This window comes from Mustelus asterias, chromosome 13, assembly GCF_964213995.1.
Source record: "Mustelus asterias chromosome 13, sMusAst1.hap1.1, whole genome shotgun sequence".
Lineage (NCBI taxonomy): Eukaryota > Metazoa > Chordata > Chondrichthyes > Carcharhiniformes > Triakidae > Mustelus > Mustelus asterias.
The window spans coordinates 41,794,391-41,816,772 of NC_135813.1; the positions used below are offsets into that span (position 1 = coordinate 41,794,391).

At 44.2% G+C, this 22,382-nt stretch overlaps 1 protein-coding gene across 1 annotated transcript in view; it reads right to left on the reverse strand.

Annotated features, from left to right (window-relative positions):
• The window catches only part of abca2 (ATP-binding cassette, sub-family A (ABC1), member 2), a 551,670-nt gene that overhangs the window by 491,155 nt on the left and 38,133 nt on the right, over positions 1–22,382 (reverse strand). The gene's annotated exons all lie outside the window — the stretch shown is intronic.

Consider the following 22,382-nt stretch of genomic DNA (forward strand, 5'->3'; position numbering starts at 1 on the left):
ATGGAGCCACCTCAGAGGACAGTTAATAGTCACACAAAAATTGGAGCAGCAAAGACCACTCGGCCCTTTGAGCCTGCTCCAACATTCAGCGTAATCATGGCCGATCTCAGGCTTCATCCTCACTGTCCCACCCACTCCCTGTATCCTTCGATTCCCTGAGAGAGTGAAAACTGTCCATCCCCAACCTTAGAATAGTCTCATCTGAGCATCTGTGGCCAGTTCAATAGCGATCGTAAATGCTGGTGCGTCATTGCCAATGACATCTGTGATCACTACCTCCTGGGGTCGTGAATTCTAATGATTCACAGCACTCATAATGATCATCCCCTTATCCTGAGACTGTGCCCCTGGAAACAACCTCTCAGCATCTACCTGTTTCTTGTACATCTCAATGAGATCGCCTCTCATTCTTCTAAACTGCAGAGAATATCGACCCACTTTACTCAGCCCCTCATCATAGTAGAACCCTCTCAACTCAGGGACCGGCTTCATGAACCTTTGATGTATTGCCTCCAATGCAAGCACAGAGTATTCAATCACATTAGTGTCGGCCTCAGTCATGTAGGCCAAACTTGGCATAAGGAAGGTAGAATTTCTTAACAGAAGTGGCACGGTGGCACAGTGGTTAGCACTGCTGCCTCACAGCGCCAGGGACCTGGTTTCGATTCCTGGCTTGGGTCACTGTCTGTGTGGAGTTTGCACATTCTCCCCCGTGTCTGCGTGGATTTCCTTTGGGTGCTTTGGCTTCCTCCCACAGTCCAAAGACATGCTGGTTAGGTGAACTGGCCATGCTAAATTGCCCCTTAGGGGGACTAACTAGGGTAAATGCATGGGGTTATGGGGATAGGGCCTGGGTGAGATTGTGATCGGTGCAGACTCAATGGGCCAAATGGCCTCCTTCTGCATTGTAGGATTCTATGATTCTATGCATCAAATGGGTTTTAAAACAATCTGATAGTTTCGTGGTCATCTTTACTGCGACCAGCTATTGTGAATGGATTTGAATAATGAATTACTAGTCTTGTAACATAACCACCACTGCACCAGACCCACTGACTCATCCATTGATTTCCTTCCCACCTTTCTCTTAGGTGCCATACGAGGATCAGAGGCACTGTGCACTATGCTGAGTTAGGTCAGAAGTTCAGTCGTAAAGTTAATGAAGCGTCATGTGTAAAACAGTGCTTTAGTGAAAGTGCTTTAGTGAAGCATGCTTTAAAAACTTATCAACTGAGCGACTTGCAGCCCATCAGCAGGACACAAGTTAACTGCACACTTGGAGTTCCTCATCTCAGTTGTGTTCCTGTGCAGCCCAATAATCTATAGATAGTCATTCCCAAACAGGAAGGGGAGGGTGAACTGGAGCAGCATGTTGTCCACTCTCTGACACCAATGGTCAGTCCAGGCTGGCACTGACAGGAACTTTAAAGCAAGTTGCTCACTGGTCTTTAGAAAGGAAAAGGGAGAGTAAAAAATACAATGCATTCACTCGCAAAATATTGACAGTGCCTGAGTGTTTTATTGAGATAACTATAAAGTCCTCCTGTTGTAACAACAAAACATTTCGCTATCGTAAAATATCTATTAACTGCTATACACAGCAAACACAACCAAAACATTACTCATTTGCCTAACCTTGAGCTTGAAACTAAAACACAGATGCAAGGGACAATTATCATTCTCTGTGTCACTAGCAACTTAATAGCTTCATCAGAAAACTATATTCCATAAGACTATAAGATATAGGGGCAGAATTAGGCCATTGGGCCCATCAAATCTGCTCCGCCATTCGATCTTGGCTGATGTGTTTCTCAATACTCAAACTGGACTCACCACATAAACACAGTGGCTATAAGAGCAGGTCAGAGGCTAGGAATACTGCGGCAGGTAACTCACCTCCTGACTCCCCAAAGCCTATCCACCATCTACAAAGCACAAGTCAGGAGTGTGATGGAATACTCCCCACTTGCCTGGGTGGGTGCAGCTCCAACAACACTAAAGAACTTTGACACCATCCAGGACAAAGCAGCCCGCTTGATTGGCACCACATCTACAAACATTCACTTCCTCTACCACCGACACTCAGTAGCAGCAGTGTTTACTATCTACAAGATGCACTGCAACAATTCACCAAAGATCTTTGGACAGCACCTTCCAACCACTTCCATCTCGAAGGACAAGGGCAGCAGATAAATGGGAAATACCACCACCTGCAAATTCCCCTCCAAGCCACTCACCATCCTGACTCGGAAACATATCGTCATTTCTTCGTAGTCGCTGGGTCAAAATCCTGGAATTCCCTCCCTAACATGTATTGTGGGTCAACCCACAGCACACGGACTGCAGTGGTTCAAGAAGGCAGTTCATCACCACCTTCTCAAGGGCAACTAGAGGTGGGCAATAAATACTGGCCAGCCAACGACGCCCATGTTCCACGAATGGATTAAAAAAACACTCTGATCTCCCTTTCCCCCGATATCCCTTAATCCCTTTAGCCCCAAGAGCTACATCTAATTTCTTCTTGAAATCAGCAATGTTTTGGCTTCGACTATTTGCTGTGGTAGTGCATTCCACACATTCGCCACCCTTTGGGTGGAAATTTCTCCTCACCTCAGTTCTAAAAGGTTTACCCTTTCTCCTCAAACTATGACCCCTCGTTCTGGACTCCCCCACCATTGGGAACATTCTCCCATCTTTTCTCTGTAGCCTTTGATCCCATTACCAATCAAGAACCTATCTTTCTCTGTCTTAAATACACTCAATGAACTGGCTTCCACAGCCTTCTGTGGAAATGAGTTCCACAGATTCACCACCCTCTGGCTGAAGAAATTCCTCCTCATCTCAGTTCTAAAAGGTCGTCCCTTTACTCTGAGGCTGCGCCCTTGGATCCTGGTCTATCCTACTAATGGAAGCATCTTCCCCATGTCCACTCTATCCAGGCCTTTCAGTGTTCTGTAAGTTACAATGAGACCCCCCCCTCATCCTTCTAAACTTCATCGAGTACAGACCCAGAGTCCTCAGACGCTCCTCATACGTCAAGTCTTTCATTCTCAGGATTATTCTCGTGAACCTCCTCTGGACGTCTCCAAGGCCAGCACATCCTTCCTTAGATACAGGGCCCAAAATTGCTTGCAATATTCCAAATCTGGTCTGACCAGAGCCTTATAAGCCTCAGCAGTAGATCCCTGCTTTTGTATTCTAGTCCTTTCAAAATGAATGCTAACAATGCATTTGCCTTCCTAACCGCCAACTCAACCTGCAAGTTAACCTCCAGAGAATCCTGAACTAGGATTCGAGTCAGAAGATGAATATTGATGAGCAAAACCATTCAGCCCAGTTTAGATCATTCATCAGAAACCACACTATCCCTTCAGAATTAGCCCCTCCTCAACCAACTGACCAGTGGGCCTTCATTGCCTATCTAGAAGCCTGTTCCTCAAGGAGATCACCCACTCTCAACTGAACTATCACCTTGTGAACGAGTGTTTCCATTTTCCTCCTTGCAGAATTTACCTTTACAATAACAATTATAGGAATCAGGGTGGGACTGGGACACTGGGACTGCAAGGCCTGTTGAACTGGGTATCAAGTCAAGGCCAAGATGACAAATGGTGATTTTCCATGTGTTGCCTTGACTGAGGATATCCAGAATCATCGGTGCTGCTCGAGGGAGGGGTCGTGAGGGGAGGGACTGTGAGGGGGAAGGGCCCTGAGGGGGGGGCCACGCCACGAGAGGGAGGGGCTGCAAGAGGGAGGGGCGGTTAGAATTGAATGCTTTTCAATGCTCATTGCAGTAATGGTCTTGACTATGAACAAGGCTCTTAAGACTGGATTGATCCAGATGGGCCTTTATTGTATAGCAACCGCACAAATGAGGGCGTTACTGTGTGAACTGCTAATTGGTACCAGTGCCCTCTGTTTGAAGCACATTCCAAGAGTTCCTGCTTGTTTTAGCAGGGTTTGCAAATTAGAAAAGTTTCCTTTTCCTTTTTTTATTCAAACAATTCATCGAAATACATCACAATCCAAAATACATTACAATTTCAGAATGATAAATTTTTAAAACCACAAACTAAGATGAACACAACATCAACAGCAAACAACTTCCTTCCAATGAGAATGGATTCCACTCTAAGTTATCTATAACATTCTGGGATTTCCCCTTCCGGAGGGGGGGGGGGTGGATGTTCCCTGAAGAGTGCTTTTCGTTTTAGCGTGCTTACCCTGCACGTTCAAGACTTCTTTTTAAAACAAGTCACTGCTTTGCTCACTGCCTCCTCCCAGCTCCTTCACGGCTCAAATTTTCTGCTTCTTCTTCCCCACCCTCCCACGTGCCACCCCTCTGTAATAAGTCTTCAGAGGCAGAAGTCCCTTCACCAAAATCCCTTTATTTACAAAGAATGCTGGTAGTTAGCAGTCAACCTCCGGGGGTGTAAAGTACAAGACAAAGACTGCCTGATTGGCCCATCAATTGGATCCTTAATCAGGGACATCTTTTGATGCCTAACCAAATAAATGAAATCAAATTAACTTAGGGACAACTCAAAAGGGGCAGCTCCCAAAAGGAGGGGAGCTGCCCGAAACAAAAAACAAAATGGAAAGGAAACTTAAAAGTCAAATTAAAATGTGATTAAAGGGGGTCAATAATACACCCCAGTCCCTGCGGTGCCCAGCGGGCTCGGAAGGCATTAACGGTGCCTTTTCTTTTGTGCTTGCTCCAATAGGCCAACCTCAATGACCTGATTGAAGTCATAATACCCTCTCAATTCCCTTGCTCGCCATCTCCTTATCCCGGCACTCCCTCTGTTTCCCACTTGCCATTCCTACTCCCGGACCACCACAATGAGCGAGGGCTCGGAAGTTACAGGTAAGGAAGGTAACACACTCTTATTCCATGTTTTCTTATGGGGAAAGGAATTTTTGCGGATCATGTTTTCGTTTTGCTTGCCATTTTTTAAGGATAAACAGGGGGTGGCCGTATTTTCAGGATTGCTCCCAATAATTTGAGTGAGCATAGGAAGAGGAACAAGTTATTACCTAAGAATTAGCAGTGAGTTAGTTAACATAGGCAAGTACCTGAACAACTGAAGGTCCACAAATAGTGTCAGAAGGCCATAGGGAGAACAATCAAGTGCTTAGCTGTATCACTGAATTCAATATGGAATTAGTAGTACTATACTTGCCTTAACGGGGGCTTAGTTAAGGCCTTATTTAACATTCTGAGCCCAGGCTGATTTTCTTGAATAGTGGGAATATTGAGGGGTTTGAGCAGAATAATCCTGAGCCCTAACGGTCTTAGTTATTTGGGTACGCTCAAGGAACTGAGATTTATGTCACTGAAGAGGTGTTCTTTAAGGTGAAGCGATTAAACTTTTCAGGGTGATGAAAGGAACAGATTCTGTTTGATTGTACACGTCCCATTCACTGGATGGGGGCTGGCAGCATCAGTAGCAAATATGAGTTAGGAAAAATGCAAAATGGAAGCCAAATAACTTTCTTCACAGACCAGAAGTTAACTTTCACAAGTTATTTCTTCCCTTCCCTCCCACCCCACATACAAATAAACAAAGCGATGGCACTGTGATGGACGCTGAGTGTCCAAGCTTTCTCAGACAGTGAGGTTGGATAACACAAACACTCATTCCGAACAAATTGATTAGGCATTCCACTACAGGACGCTTCTGGCTGACCAGGCCAAAGTTCACAGATCCAGGACCAAAGAAGCTTACCAGAGCAGTACCAACAGGCGAAGAACAAGGAGATGATCAAAAGTGGCAGCTGATAAGGTGGAGAGCGAAAAGGTATTTCTGTTGGTTGGGGAGTCCAGATCTAAGGGACATAGCCTATAAATTAGAGCCAGGTCTTCCAAGAGTGAAGTTAGGAAACACAAGTAAAAGTTGGTAGAAGTTTGGAATCAATTGTAAATGTTAAATATCGGTTTAATAGATTTATGTTAGCCAAAGGTTTTAAGCTATATGGGGAAATAAGGGGTGGAACTTTCTGATCCCTCCCATAGGCGGGATCTTCCCATCCTGCAGGGGATTTAAATGGTTGGCCACGTTCGCCATGGGAAAAGTCACCCAGGCAGTGGCAGAGTCAGAAAGTCTCAGCCAGCAGGTTCGATTATGGATCAGTATAATCTCGTTGAATGGTGGAGCAGACTCAAGAGGTTAAGTGACCAATGCCTGCCTGGGTTCCCAAGAGACTGTTCAAGGAGCCAGCATAGTAAACCAATCTCCTTGTGTAGGCTTGCAAAATAATTAAATATTGGACATTCCCAATTACATTTTATTCTGTAACCATTCGGTTTCATACGGATTGAGTTACATACAGCTGGTCCATTACAGGATGTCAGTTAAGATCGCTCCTTCAATTACATTCTTACAAGCATGATCAATTTTGGAGAATGAACATACCCACCACAATAATAACAGACTAAGAAAGCAATGCAATTTCCAACGCAAGATGATTTCATTATAGGTTCCATCTGAAATGTTGCCGAACTTACGGACTTGGCACTTGCTGTGACTGGTTTCTGATTTCATTCCAGAACTTTCCATTGATTAAAATAGAAAGAAGTCATCTTTCCACCTTTCCCTTCACTATTATTGTAGCACACATCACCTCCTAGGGACAAGTCAAAACAAATCACCCCATCTCACTCTGTGTCGCAATTGCTGGTTAACTGTCAGTTGTTATCCTTCTGGGAAGGGTGGTTCAGGTGATCAAAGAGGATTTTTCTTTGCGTATGGTAGATTGATGCATATAAGTCAACCTGGTGCATCTGACAACCTCATCATCAGCACCAAAAATCATGCTTTTGCATATACTCAGTGTATAGGTTGACCCACATGTTCAATCACACAATGCTATTAACATAGAACATAGAACAGTACAGCACAGAACAGGCCCTTCGGCCCACGATGTTGTGCCGAGCTTTATCTGAAAACAAGAGCAAGCTATCCCACTCCCCATCATCCTGGTGTGCTCCATGTGCCTACCCAATAACCACTTAAATGTTCCTAAAGTGTCTGACTCCACTATCATTGCAGGCAGTCCATTCCACACCCCAACCACTCTCTGAGCAAAGAAAATTACTCTATTCTCACACAAGTAGTCGGCTTCACTTTTTCACCCCTAATATGCATGTTGTACTTACCTTATACCTTAACTAGGTGCATGGAATCAAGCAGGCGATACGGACTGTTGTGCAACGATGTTGCGCAGGCATGTAATATATACACACACACGGCGAATGGTAGAACAGAAATGAAACGTCGAGCAAGAAGAATGATGCATGACGCTGCTTTCAAACTATAACTAAGTTTAAAGTTTATTTATAAAGTAGGCTTACATTAACACTACAATAAAGTTAATGTGAAAATCCCCTAGTCGCCAAACTCCGGAGCCTGTTCGGGTGCACAGAGGGAGAATTTACCATGGCCAATGCACCTAACCAGCACATCTTTCAGACTGTGGGGGGAAACTGGAGCACCCGAAGGAAACCCACGCAGACTCCGCACAGACAGTGACCCAAGGCCGGAATTGAACCCGGGTCCCTGGCACTGTGAGGCAGCAGTGCTAACCACTGTGCCACCGTGCCATCCTATTGTAACATTCGCTGACTCATCAAATAACCGTGCTGTAGCAACGGAATTTGGTGTTTGTGAAAAACTGGTGCAAGAATAGAAGGAGTCTGCCCTGAAGAAGACCCCCAAGACCTAATGTACCAGAAGAAGTGATCAGACACTGGCCTGATCATGAGAAGCATGTGTCAGAATGGGTCCTTGAAATATATGCATTGCCAACAGAAGTGCAATGTGTACATATGTGCTTAAATGGACCAAGTCAAAACTGGAGTACAGCAGAGATCTCAGACCAATAGCTAGCTGGTGTAGCCTCATTGTGGAATAAAACAGTCTTGTGTTGCAGCAGAAGACTAAGATCACTCAGAGATTACCAAGAGACCCCGATGCCAAACTTACCAGTTGCCAGCTGTAAAAACATGAGTACTCATTAAGACTGGATGAAGTGCCCATGAATTTCAATAGGCCAAATTGCGCAGTGGAAAGGTTCGAAAACAGGCCCGACACAACATGAAATGATGGTGAGTACTCGCCTGTATGGTTAAAATCATGCCGAACCTCAAGCTCCCTGGAAGAGCTTCAGTGCATATCCATGACAACAGCCGGATGGATGAGGACATGGATCGATAACATGTGGATGTTAACAGGGGTGTCACTGACCTACATAAAAATTGCAGCTTATCACTGCAAGACATGTTCTGATCCCAAATAACTGATTAAATCAGGAGTTATCACCGCCTGTGATGAAACAACATCCACGTGGCAGTTATACCAGGACGTCTAAAGTTCACAGTGCATGCCTTTGGGTGCACGCCTCAACCAGCCTTTCCAGGATTATACTTGTATCAAACGACAGAAATGGATAGTCGATGGAGGAAAGAAAAATACTTGTACCATTATATTATCAAATTGTGGGATGTTATTAGTGAAAGAAGTGTCATTAGATCATTCAGCAAGTGTAGAGTGTTCACTTCTATGGATGGAGGGGAGGATGATTTGTTGTGGGGATGATTTTGAAAGCAAAAGCTCGGAGTCAGAGTGGGATCCTTCCTGTGATTCCATGACCACAGTGACACAGAATGAGTACAATAAACACTGCTTCGGATGCTGAAGACATTGAACTCGGCATGTTAATAACACTTTGATTGCTGTTAAAGGTATATATTGTCCAGTTTGATGTGTCCAGGTAATCCATTCAATAAACCCGTGCCACGTTAACTTATGATGAATGACCCATGTTTTTTCGCCATGTTTCGAAATGGTGACCACCCATACCCAACAGTTCACACTACATACTCAGTGTACAAGTCGACCCCTGTTTTTGGAAGGATTTTTTGGAGGTTTCAAAAATCGACTCATACCACACGATCTACAATAAGGTGAATGACTAACCCTGCCTGAGGAATATGTGATCCAGAACAATTCTTTTGACAAACAAATTTAAGCCACAAACAATCCCGATGCTTCCAATAGTCATTGCACTGATCATTGTGATAAAGAGTCAGACAGAGCCAGGATCTCACAAGTCAGTGAAGAACAGGGTCAGAGGCACCCAGGAGGTGACAGGTCAGTTGAGAACAGGGACATAGCAATCTTGGAATTCACAGGTCAGCAAGAGGCAGAGGGAAACCTGGCAGGTCACAAGATCAATAGCTGACCTGCTAAATTGCTCCTTAGCATCAGGGAGACTAGCTGGGTAAATGCATGGGGTCATGGGGATCGGGCCTGAGTGGGATTGTGGTCGGTGCAGACTCGATGGGCCAAATGGCCTCCTTCTGCACTGTAGGACTCTAGTTCATAGAATCCCTAGAATGCAGAAGGAGGCCATTTAGCTCATTGAGTGCACAGTTCTCTGACAGAGTATCTTACCAAGCCCCTCTCCCCCACCCCGCCCTATCCCTGGCTAATTCACTTAACCTACACATCTCTGGACACTAAGGGGCAATTTAGCATGACCAATCCACCTAACCTGCACATCTTTGGATTGTGGGAGGAAACCAGAGCACCTGGAGGAAACCCATGCAGATACAGGGAAAAGTGCAAACTCCACACAGTCACCTACGGCCAGAATCGAACCCGAGTCCCTGGTGCTATGAAGCGGCAGTGCTAACCACTGTGCCGCCCTCATTGCCGCAGTCAAACGACTGACTGTATATTGAATTGTCACTGGGTCACTAATTAGTCACAGACAGATATCTTGGCTCATGTGCTCAATTACTACACCTTTGCTGCCCCACACTCACTCTCCTGTGGAATTGGCCCCTCTTGGTCGCTGGGACTCCTCCACCCAGACAGAATCGAGGAAGACCACACTGGGGCTTAGTAATGAGGAAAGCAACTTAGTTGAGAGCAAAAATGTTGGCAAACATTAAATTTATGATGCATTTAGCCAGCGGGAACAATCAATTGAAAAAGAAACCCCCAGAAGATACTAGCCTGAGGGCAGCACCGTGGCGCAGTGGTTAGCACCGCTGCCTCACAGCTCCAAGGACCTGGTTTCGATTCCCAGCTTGGGTCACTGTCTGTGTGGAGTTTGCACATCCTCCCCGTGTCTGCGTGGGTTTTCTCTGGGTGCTCTGGTTTCCTCCCACAGTCTAAACATGTGCAGGTTAGGTTGATTAGCCATGCTAAATTACCCCTGCGTGCCCCGGGATGTGTATGTTAGAGGGATTAGCATGGTAAATATGTGGGGTTTCAGGATAGGGCCTGAGTGGGATTGTTGTCAGTGCAGACTCGATGGGCCGAATGGCCTCCTTCTGCACTGCTGGGATTCTATTCTATAAAGATACTGGGCTGAGCTGAGTTGGGTATCTCCTGCTCAATACTGGGAGGAGTGGTAAGCAAACATTATCTATCAAAAATATTCAAAGCAAGTGTTACATTTCAGGAATTACATTGTGAAATGTCACAAACGCATGACTAAATCTTCACAACAAGAAGCAGATACGATCCCCAGCACATAGCTGTAATATTTTTAATATATTACAGATGTAGGTACATATATTTGCAGACTTCCTCATTAATGCAGTCACTCTTGCAGATTCTTTAATACTGGGTTATTGCCCATTCTTCATCACTTTATGAAATTTAATGTACTGACTAATTTGTGAAAGTTATAGTGGAGTTCCGAAAAAAAACCCCTTTCTTGTTACTAAAGACTGCAGTGAAGTAAAGAAACTGGGAAAATGCCAGACCATTGCTGGCTTGCTGTGAATCTGATTTTCTTTCTCAATTGGACATGTTCTAACATTACCCATTCACAGAAATAAAGCAGCTACTTCAAAACGAAACTTTTAATTTAATCATCAAACTCCACTGAACCATTTATTTCCACTCATCAGCAGCACATCAATTGTGCTACTGCATCACTAAGGGGAGGCAATGGCCTAGTGGTATTATCGCTAAACTATCAATCCAAAAATTCAGCTAATGTCCTGGGGACCCACATTCGAATCCCACCACAGCAGATGGTGGAATTTGAATTCAATTTTTTTTAAAACTGGAATTAAGAATCTACTGGTGACCATGAAACCATTGTCAGAAAAACCCACCTGGTTCACTAATGCCCTTTAGGGAAGGAAATCTGCCATCCTTACCTGGTCTGGCCCATGTGACTGCAGAGTCACAGCAATGTGGTTGACTCCCAACTGCCTTCCAAGGGCAACTAGGGATGGACAATAAATGCTGGCCAGCCAGCGACATCCATTTCCCACCACTGAATTGTTTTTTAAATTCCAGATACTGGGAATAAGAATCCAATGACGTGAACTCAAATCTCACCATCTAATTTGTGAATATGATTAGAGTTGAATAAACAAACCTGGATTGAAAAGCTAATATCAGTAATGGTGATCATGAGTTACCTGATTGTTGTAGAAGCCCATTTGGTACACCGGCCTGCTTTTGGGAGGAGTACGTGCAACTCCAGACACGCAGCAACATGATTTATTCTTAACTGCCCTGGGAAATGGCCTAGCCAATGGCCTAGTATCAAACAACCGCAACAAGAGAAATTTGGCACAAAGTCTGCCAAAGGCGACCCTTTAGAAAGTACCTGGATGAGCACTTGGCACGTCATAACATTCAAGGCCAAGCGCTAGTAAATGGGATTAGGTGAGAGGCCAGGTGCTTCTCACGTGTCGGTGCAGACTCGATGGGCCGAAGGGCCTCTTCTGCACTGTATGATTCTATGGCAGCTCACCACCTGGGTCTCAATGAAATGCTGTACTTGCTGTGACACTCACATCCCTTGGATGAATAAGTACAAATAAATTAACAACCTGCATTTTTAACGTGGTAAAAACATCCCAAGACATTAATTGGGCAATAATTTGACACTGAATCTGGTAGGCAAAAGCTTTAAGGTTTCAATGAGCAATTTAAAGCAGGAGAGTGAAGGAGAGAGTGCAGAAGAGAATTTCAGAGAGTCGGGCCTGGACAGCTGACAGCGTGACTGCTGAGAGAGGAGTGATGAAAACCATCCATGCTGGTGAAATGCAAATAGCCAATCTGTCTCGTGTGTAGACACTAAAGCACCACAATAACGCCGCAGCACTTTTCAATCCTCACAACTAAAGAGATTTTAAATTTGTGTTGCAAGGACACCAGGCTTTCCACATTGAATGTAAATGGAGAATTAATTCACTCAGATAAAAGCAGAAGCAGTCATCCATTCGGCCCGTCGAGCCTGCTCCGCCATTCATCTTGTTCATGGCTGATGATCAAATTCAATATCCTGATCTCCCCCTCCTCCCATATCCCTTGATCCCTTTAGCCCCAAGAGCTGTATCTAATTTCTTCTTGAAATCACACAATGTTTTGGCCTCAACTATTTTCTGTGGAAGTGAATTCCACACATTCACTGGGTGAAGAAATTTCTCCTCACCTCAGTCCCAAAAGGTGATTATCCTCAAACTATAACCCCTAGAACTGGACTCCCCCCACCATTGGGAACATTCTTTCTTAATCTACCCTGTCTAACCTTGTTAGAATTTTATTACTTTTTATGAGATCCCCTTTCACTCTTCTAAACAGCAGTGAATATAATCCTAACCAATTTAGTCTCTCTTCATATGTCAGACCTGCCATCCCAGGAATCAGCCTGGTAAATCTTCGCTGCACTCCCTCTATAGCAAGGACACCAGATAAGGACACCAAAACTGCACACAATACTCCAGGTGAGGTCTCATCAATGCCCTATTCTCTACCGGGTCTATTGATATCTCTGAACTTTACTCTATTGTTTGCCTTAGCCCTCCATGATGCTGTCCTACCCTGCTCTTCCCCCTCCTTGCATCCTCAGTGAGTTGAATCAAAGTTTATCAGAGTCCTCATGATGCCAGTTTTTAAATTGAGAGAACTGGATGATTAAACCTGGAATTCGAGCACAAAAATAGAAGGATAAAAGAGCAAAATTATTGCTAGCAAAGGAGAGAGGCAATATCTCCTGCGGCCATTAGTGTATGTGCAAAATGGATTTCCTTCAACAACAGATAATCCTGCAGTTAACACAAAATTAATAAACCTGATTGCAAGAGTAATGAATACTTAACGCATGTGCTTTTTTAATGGAGCAGGATACATTCAAGGCCAAGACTCCTTTCACCTGATGAAGGGGCAGCGCTCTGAAAGCCCGTGATTCCAAATAAACCTGTTGGTCTTTAACCTGCTGTTGTGAGATTTCTTACTGTGCCCACCCCAGCCCATTGCCGGCATCTCCACATAAAGACTCCCTTCGCAACACCTTTTTTATTAAATAAAAGAAAACTTCTAAATTGGGCATTTCTTTATCCACTCATTCTTCCTGCAATCGACAAGTTTAAGAAAAGAAGCCCAAGCTGTTTATCAACCAACAAGCCAACTGCATTCCAATTTATTGCATCTTCACTTCTCATTGTTCCAACCTTGATGATGGACCTGGGCCCTATGTTAGGAATGGGTGAACTGCAACCTTTCACTTTAGACCTAATCTGTATGTTGAATGTTTAATAGTACTTACCAGGATATATAAAGAGGTTACAGGTGGCACTGGGTGTTGGATGTGTGCGTGGAGTTGAATCAGAAAATAAAGTGAGTTTATGAAGAAGCAGGACTTGTGTTTCCTTTCCTGGACTGCAACTGAGAGGCCCAAACACTTATACCTGTTTTTCTCACTTTATCAAGCAGCTTAAGATCAATGTCTCGCTCAGTAAGCTGCCTGCAAGCAGACATTGTATGAGGAAGTTCTCCAGCTGCTATGTTACACATAAAAGTGACAGGCAGGAAAAGGCTTGCTGGTCAATGCACCTTGCCCAAGCCTGACAATTACCACTATAGCTGTAATACTGGAACAGGACGAAAGAACATTCTGCACATACACTCACATGATGCCAGCTTTTAAATTGAGAGAACTGGATGATTAAACCTGGAATCCAAGCACAGAAGTAGAAGGATAAAAGAGCAAAATTATTGCTAGCAATGATTAGAAGGAATATCTCCTGTGGCTATTAGTGGATATGCAGAATGGATTTCCTTCTACAACAGATAATCCTGCAGTTAACACAAAATTAATAAACCTGATTGTAAAAGTGATGAATACTTAATACACATGCTTTTTTAAGCGGCACAGTGATTAGCACTGCTGCTTCACAGCATCAGAGACCCTGGTTCAATTCTGGCCTCGGGTTACTGTCTGTGTGGAGTCTGCACATTCTCCCCATGTCTGCATGGGTTTCCTCCCATAGTGCAAAAATGTTGTATGTTAGGGGGATTAGCCATGGTAAAAATGTGTGGGCTAATGGAGATAGAGTGGGGGAGAGGACCGGGTAAGACACTGTCAGAGAGTCAGTGCAGACTCGATGGCTGAATGGCCTCTTCTGCACTGCAGGGATTCTGTGAATCGAGTAAGTCACATCCAAGGTCAAGAGCACAATCGAGGATTAGATGGGTAAGTGTGGTCCGAGATAATTAAATGCCACATAATTACGGTGTCGTGGCAATGTCCTGTAGATATAAGGCAGAGAATAAGATGAACAATGTAAAATGCATGGTTAAATGCACATTCCACAATTTCAGTTGATGCATCTTGTCTGGGATATGAGGGAGACAGAAGTTCAGAACATTTCATCAGGCAGCTGAGAGAGCTCCATGGCAGAATGGGATGTGCATGGTCTGTGGATGAATGGATGAATGATCTAATGGGCTAATCCTTCAAACTGTGCTCTAATTCCTCACTGCTTCCCATCATATTGTGTTCATTCCATTGCTAATGTCCACCACTCCAGTTAAACGCAGGACAGTCCAGCTACTCAGCACTTTCCGGAGCCATGCTTCACTTTCATTAACATTATACAGTGGCAAAACTTAATGGTTTATACTGGTGTGCATCTTGAGAACTTCAGCCAATTATTCTACGCTGGCAAGTTTTTACGGGACATTTATCCATTCGATAAGGGAGATCTCGAGGACAGAAGAAGAAATAATCTTTACATTGCCTTCTGGAGAAGGAAAACGTGTCCCACTTTCAGTCAACCACCAAAGCCGGATTATACCCCAGCAATAGACAGGTCTCCATAAGGAAAATTACATATATAAAGGAAACAAAATATAATTTTACAATGTACTTTTTACTGTGCCCAATCACGAAAGAAACTGCTGATCTGCTTTACTCAGTTGCTTTCTCTGAACATCGTTATTAATTTGTACTAAAGTGGGGAAGGCAGTGATCTTTTCCTCTGCACTCACAAGAAATTGATTATTGAGCTGAGGCAGGAAAGTAATTTTCTCATTCTGAGCACCCAGAAATTACTGAAACTCGGGCTAACGCAGGACAAGTGCAGAGTAAAGCTTGAGTTCATATCAGAGCAACATTCTTCCATCGTACACGGAATTAAAAACACAAAATTGGTCACTAGATCCAAAAGGCCTTTATCGCTGTTCCTGCTCCACGAGTGTTCTTCCACCTTACTTCATCTCATTTCATCATCACCTTCTATTCCTTTCTCCTTTGTGTGCTTACTTACCTTGCCCTTAACCGCACCCATGCTCAATTCATCTCAGCTATGTTCCACATTCCAATTCCTTATTGGATTCATTAGGGTTGAGTTTGCACATTCTCCCCGTGTCTGTGTGAGTTTCCTCCGGGTGCGCCGGTTTTCTCCCACAGTCCAAAGATGTGTGGGTTAGGTTGATTGACCATGCTAATTTGACCCTTAGTGTCAGGGGGGTGAGCAGGGTAAATAAGTGAGGTTACGAGATAGGGCCCGGGTGGGATTGGCCTCATTCTGCACTGCAGGGATTATTCTATGATGATTCTATGATTAGTGGCATTCATATATTTAGTTGTGGATTCCCCACATGTGAAAGTACCTTATTTACATCTAGTCCATCAAACGCCTTCATAATTTAAAACAAAGCCTCTGTCAGAATGTCTTTCAGTCTTCTGCTTTCTACAGTAAAGAGCTCAGTCCTCCAACACAGTGAGAGACTCTGTCTGTGCTAATTTGTACACAACAGTGTATCATAGAATCCCTACAATGCAGAAGGAGGCCATCCGGCCCATCGAGTATGTACCGACCGCAATCCTACCCAGGCCCTATGCCCATTACCCCACGTATTTACCCTACTAGTCAGATTAGGGGTACAGGTTCATAACTCTTTGAAAGTGGAGTCACAGGTGGACAGAGTGGTGAAGAAGGCATTAGGCATGCTTGGTTTCATTGGTCAGAACATTGAATACAGGAGTTGGGCGTCTTGTTGAAATTGTACAAATCATTGGTAAGGCCACACTTGGAATACTGTGTACAGTTCTGGTCACCCTATTATAGAAAGGGTATTATTAAACTAGAAAGAATGCAGAAAAGATTTACTAGGATGCTACCGGGACTTGATAGTTTGAGTTATAAGGAAAGGCTGGATAGACTGGGACTTTTTTCTCTGGAGCGTAGGAGGCTTAGGGGTGATCTTATAGAGATCTATAAAATAATGAGGGGCACAGATCAGCTAGATCGTCAATATCTTTCCCCAAAGATAGGGGGAGTCTGAAACTAGAGGGCATAGGTTTAAGGTGAGAGGTGAGAGATACAAAAGGGTCCAGAGGGGCAATTTTTTCACACAGAGGAAGGGGAGTGTCTGGAACAAGCTGCCAGAGGTAGTAGTAGAGGCGGGTACAATCTTGTCTTTTAAAAAGCATTTAGACAGCTACATAGGTAAGATGGGTATAGAGGGATATGGGCCAAACGCGGGCAGCTGGGATCAGCTAAGGAGTTAAAAAAAAGGAGCAGCATGGACAAGCATGGCCGAAGGGCCACTTTCCATACTGCAAACCTCTATGACTCTACTCCCCCGACACTAAGTGGCAATTTAGCATGGCCAATCAACCTAACCTGCACATCTTTGGACTGTGGGAGGAAACCGGAGCACCCGGAGGAAACCCATGCAGACACAGGGAGAATGTGCAAACTCACACAGGCAGTGATCCAAGCCGGGAATCGAACCCGGGTCCTGGGCGCTGTGAGGCAGCAGTGCTAACCACTTTGCCACCGTGCTGTGTGCATGTGTGTGCGCACAAACAGACTAGGAACTGGGCTGACATTATCCCAAGCACACTCACTGCACAATGGATACTTATAGTGAACAGAAAGACAAGACTTTAAGCTCGTCTCTGTGGAGTGCATCGAAACTCAAGCTCCAAAGATAAACTAAAAGTATCCCAAAACCCACTCCGACATCCAATCTGCAAAACAGTTCCCAATTTTAGTAAAGATAAATTAATCTGCACTACACTTGTTTTTTTGGAGGGAAATATTGTTCAAATTTCAAGAGCATTTTGAAGGGCCTCAGTGTACAACGCATGCAGTACAAAGCTAATAAATGCTGTCAGGTAAATTAATGGGCAGAGGCACCTTAACTGACAGTTTAACGGTGCTTCTCTCTAATAAGGATTTGGTTGTTTCAGGAAATCTGTGTACCTTCACAATTCATTTCATCGGGAGGTGCAGATACAGCCAGCTAAAACAAGCTACACCTTCCCTGTCAGAAATGCCAATCTCCAGAGGTCAACTGCTGCAGTCTCAGTCATTTTAAGGGATTCATCGCGACAAGAACTGGATCATTTATTTTTCCCAGAAATAAATCCAATGAGCAGGAACTGAAAAAAGAAAGGATGTGAGAGAGGATATTGTGAATATTGGCCAAGGTTTCCAATCCTTGGCTTTTCTGGAAGTGCATCATCAACAAAGCACATTGATGGACAAGGACAAACAGAGAGCACAAATTGACTTGTGTAGCTGTAGCCAAATAGCTGGTTGGCATTGCTAAGGTTCACCGATAATAAATGGCCACTTGGGTAAGGTACTAAAGGGTGACTAATGCCCATGGAACAAATACCTCAGCAAAGGTTCTGCAGGTAGAAGACAGAATGGGAAAAAGTCGTCAAACACACAATTGCAATTCTCTCTACGCATAGAATTATAGAATCTCTACAGTGCACAAAGAGGCCATTCGGCCCATCGAGTTTGCACTGACTCTCCGAAAGAGCATCTTACCAAGGCCCTATCCCTGTAACCCCAGATATTTACCCCGCTACTCACCTTAACCTACACATCTCAGGGGCAATTCAGCATAGCAAATCCACCAAACTTGCACATCTTTGGACTGTGGGAGGAAACCGGAGCACCCGGAGGAAACCCACACAGGGAGAAGGTGCAAACTCCACACAGACAGTGAGCCAAAGCCGAAATTGAGCCTGGGTCCCTAGCACTGTGGGGCAGCAGCACTAACCACTGTGCTGCTGCATCAGCTATAAACAAAAGCTACAACTTTCTGTACCACTTATGAGGGTCCTACCCAGGTTCCAATGTGCATCTTCCCCAACAACCAATTGTTTATCATGGCCTCCATCTTATGGTATTTTTTTTACATGGTTAAGGTCAAGCAGTACTTTCCACACACACACACGCTCTGAGATTTTCCAGTCTTGCCAGTCGCTGATCGTCACCTGAAATATTCAGATCTGGATAACTTGGTTATCTGTCACTCGGAGAGAATATGAACCCCGTGTTGAGAAATGGAGGCCATGAGAGCGAGACCATCCGTCTTACCCTGAAGACAATGAGCAGTAGTGCAGCATATATCACAGTGTGGACCGTGATCATTCTCCAACACTTTGCTTCAGCCACAATCCTTCATCTGCAAACTTGCACAATGCGTGCCCACAGGTTGCTGGACTATGTAACCTTTTCCAGCCAGCTCCATTCCTGAGGTTATGGCTGAACTGAAGATTTTCAAGAAAACCAAAGTTGGACGGCTTTAGCAAGATTAGATTTTTATTTAAAATGGAAACCTGTTGTCATGGCGGAGGGGGTGGGGGGGGGGGGGGGGGTGGGGGGCGGGGGGATACAGGAGCTTAATTTTCTGTCTCTGTACCTCAGAGAGCTGGATTTGTATCCAATGGAGATCTGTGGGCTGGAAGAACCTTTAAGGCCAATAGTGGGTGGAGACTGTGTGAAGTGAACTTTGAGCAGTTTCCAGTGGGCACAGGTCCTCGGCATAAAATTACCCCATAGGGGGCAAATTCACCGAGTAGAAAATGGATATATCACACTAGCGCAGTTGAAGACGCAACAATGTGAAATGCTTTACGGTGCAGTTGCCAGCCTCCCTACCACAGCCATAATCGCAGCTGGGTATCCCTGGAGGGGGAGCATGCGGTGTCCGAGGTCACCATTGAGGTCTTCCCTGCTCACTGGGCACCGCAGGGACTGGTGTGTATTGTCGACCCTTTCAATCACATTTTGGTTTGATGTTTTAAGTTTCCTTTCTGCTTTTGTTTTTTGCTTCGGGCAGTTCCCTTCTTTCTGGGGGCTGCCCTTCTTGCTTTGTCCCCGAGTTTGTTTCATTTGGGTGGCATCAAAAAGAAATGCAAGGACTGTTCTTCCCCTGGGGGCCTGAAAGCAGAAAGCGACCCCATTCCTCAGCAATATGCCTTGATAAGCTCAGTAAGATACCACCCCACCCTCGCTAAAATAATCAAATTGAAGAGAAAAACACCTTTGCTAATGGCACCGAAGAACATCTGTTCTGCATCGTCAGAGACGCTACGGCTCCTATTTGCTCAATATGTGGCATGGGCCACTAAGTAATAATTAACTGCATTAAAAATAAAAGCAATGAACTGTAGTTAATTATCAGGACTACCCGTAGGATACTGCATGTCTTTTATAGAATGCTTTAAATCTCAAGGCTCCGGGAAGATTCCAGTTAATCTGTTTTAAAAACCCAACCTTTTATTTCTTTTCTTCCTGTGGGGAGGAAGGTTAGAACACGGTGATCCCTTTCCAAAGATTAAGCTGTCTTTCACTTTCAAACGCTAGACAAATATTCTGTGCATTTCCGACATTTCAGGCAAAAGCTTGCGTTCGTTCAGAACCTTATCCTCAGGACATCTACTTCTCGTTAACTTCCGAAACGAAGTTACTGTTCCATGTTAGCAACTGTCCCTTCTGATTGGCACAAAATAAATGTCCCTGACAGGGAAAGAGATAAGTGATCTAGTGGGGAGTAATGTTGGCCAAGACACTGAGAGAACTCCCCCTCTTCAAGTTGTGGCAGGCAACCTGTTAATGGATCTACCTTATATTAAGCTGATCTTTCTCTACACCCTAGCTATGACTGTAACACTACATTCTGCACTCTCTCCTTTCCTTCTCCTCTATGTACTCTACGAACAGTATTCTTTGTCTGTATAGCGCACAGGAAACAATACTTTTCACTGTATACTAATACATGTGACAATAATAATCAAATCAAACTGTCAGTTCATTCCTGGCAACTGCCTTTGTATTGTATTGGAATGTTAGCCGAGATTCTGAGCTCAGATTCCTCGAGTGTGGCTTGAACCCACAACCTTCTGACTCGAGGCCTATTTGTTACTAAATGAGCTAAGCTGACACCATACATTACACTTGTCTGTTGTGTCAGGGTGTAAAGCAATGAGGTACAGATCGACCATGACGTGAGCAGACAACATGGTGAGTTTAAGGGGCTGAATGCTCTCCTCCTGTGCCTAGCTCTATTTCAATGCACACCAAGATGAGGAATGTTGGTTTAATGGCACAAGACACTATCACATCAGTGTTTAGCATCAATCTTCAAAATCCCAGAACGGGTAATATAGTGTTTGAATTAACTGTTGTTTTGTAGTGCAGAACCTGAGTACTGCTCAAAAAAAAAGAGACATTTGGTGGAAGCTTTTCATCTTCCACTCATCAGGACAATCTCAAGAATACCAATGACAGGGGGAACAACTTTATACTGTATGAGGAGAGAGTGCTGATTGGTTGGCAAGTGGACTCTGATTGGTAGAAATGTTGCCCTGAAGAATGCAGCAGTTAACGATGACTGATAGATAACTCCCAAGCACAGTTTGAAAACATAAACCTGGCAATTTGACGATGATAGGTCAAGGCATTGCCCTGAGGAATGAACCAGTGAATGACCATCACTTATTTTGTTTAGCTGAAACAGGTGTAATGTGTGTACATGTTCTATCTGCAATATATCTAGTTTCCAGTACATATAAATGTGGCACACTACAGTATAGACACAGTTGCTTGGAATGAGGCATTAAACCAACAACTTGTGAATTTTCATATGTCCTTTGCCATGGCTTTCAAGTTCAGAGAAGGAATAAGGCAACAGAGTGGGAAATAGTCACTACTAGAGTCATAGAGGTTTACAGCATGGAAACAGGCCCTTTGGCCCTACTTGTCCATGCCGCCCTTTGATTTTTTAACCACTAAGCTAGTCCCTCTATACCCATCTTACCCATGTAACTGTCTAAGTGCTTTTGAAATGACAAAATTGTACCCACCTCTACCACTCCCTCTGGCAGCTTGTTCCAGACACTCACCATCCTCTGTGTGAAAAGATTTGCCCCTCTGGACTCTTTTGTATCTCTCCCCTCTCACCTTAAACCTATGCCCCCTAGTTTTGGACTCCCCTACCTTTGGGAGAAGATGTTGAATATCTAGCCCATCTATGCCCCTCATTATTTTACAGACCTCTATAAGATCACCCCTACCAGGGTATGAGAATAGACTCGTTTCTAAAAGCGTGTCCACATTTTAGAATATGCTCCAAATAAATCCACTCAGATTCAGGGAGGAAACTTTGGGAAGTGCATGATTAGTGGAAATGCAAAGACACCTTGTGAATTGTATCATCGACAACATTTGTGCTTACCCAGCAGATTGAACAGATTGTCAACAGTCAGAGCTGGCAACTGTTCAAACCTTGACGCACAGAGTAGAGACATGCTTCGTCAAAAGGAGCAAAATATTCAAGGAAACGAGCTTCTATTTAATTAGGATGGGAAAACTGCCCGCTGGAAGACTCGGCACAGAACACTTCATAACATAAAGTACCAACATTACGTCAAACCTGGGACTGGTCTGACCCACAGCTGCATAGCTGTGGAAAACCAATAATGTGGAGATGCTGGCGTTGGACTGGGGTAAACACAGTAAGAAGTTTAACAACACCAGGTTAAAGTCCAACAGGTTTATTTGGTAGCAAAAGCCACACCTTTTTGTTGTGTGGCTTTTGCTACAAAATAAACCTGTTGGACTTTAACCTGGTGTTGGAAAACCAATAAACCAGGGACGCCATTTCAATACTGGAGAAGGTGCAAGAAAAGAGTTACAGGATATGAGAATACACTCGCTTCTAAAACCACATCCACATTTTAGAATATACTCCAAGTAAATCTACTCAGATTCAGGGAAGAAACTTTGGAAAATGCAGTGATTAGTGGAAATG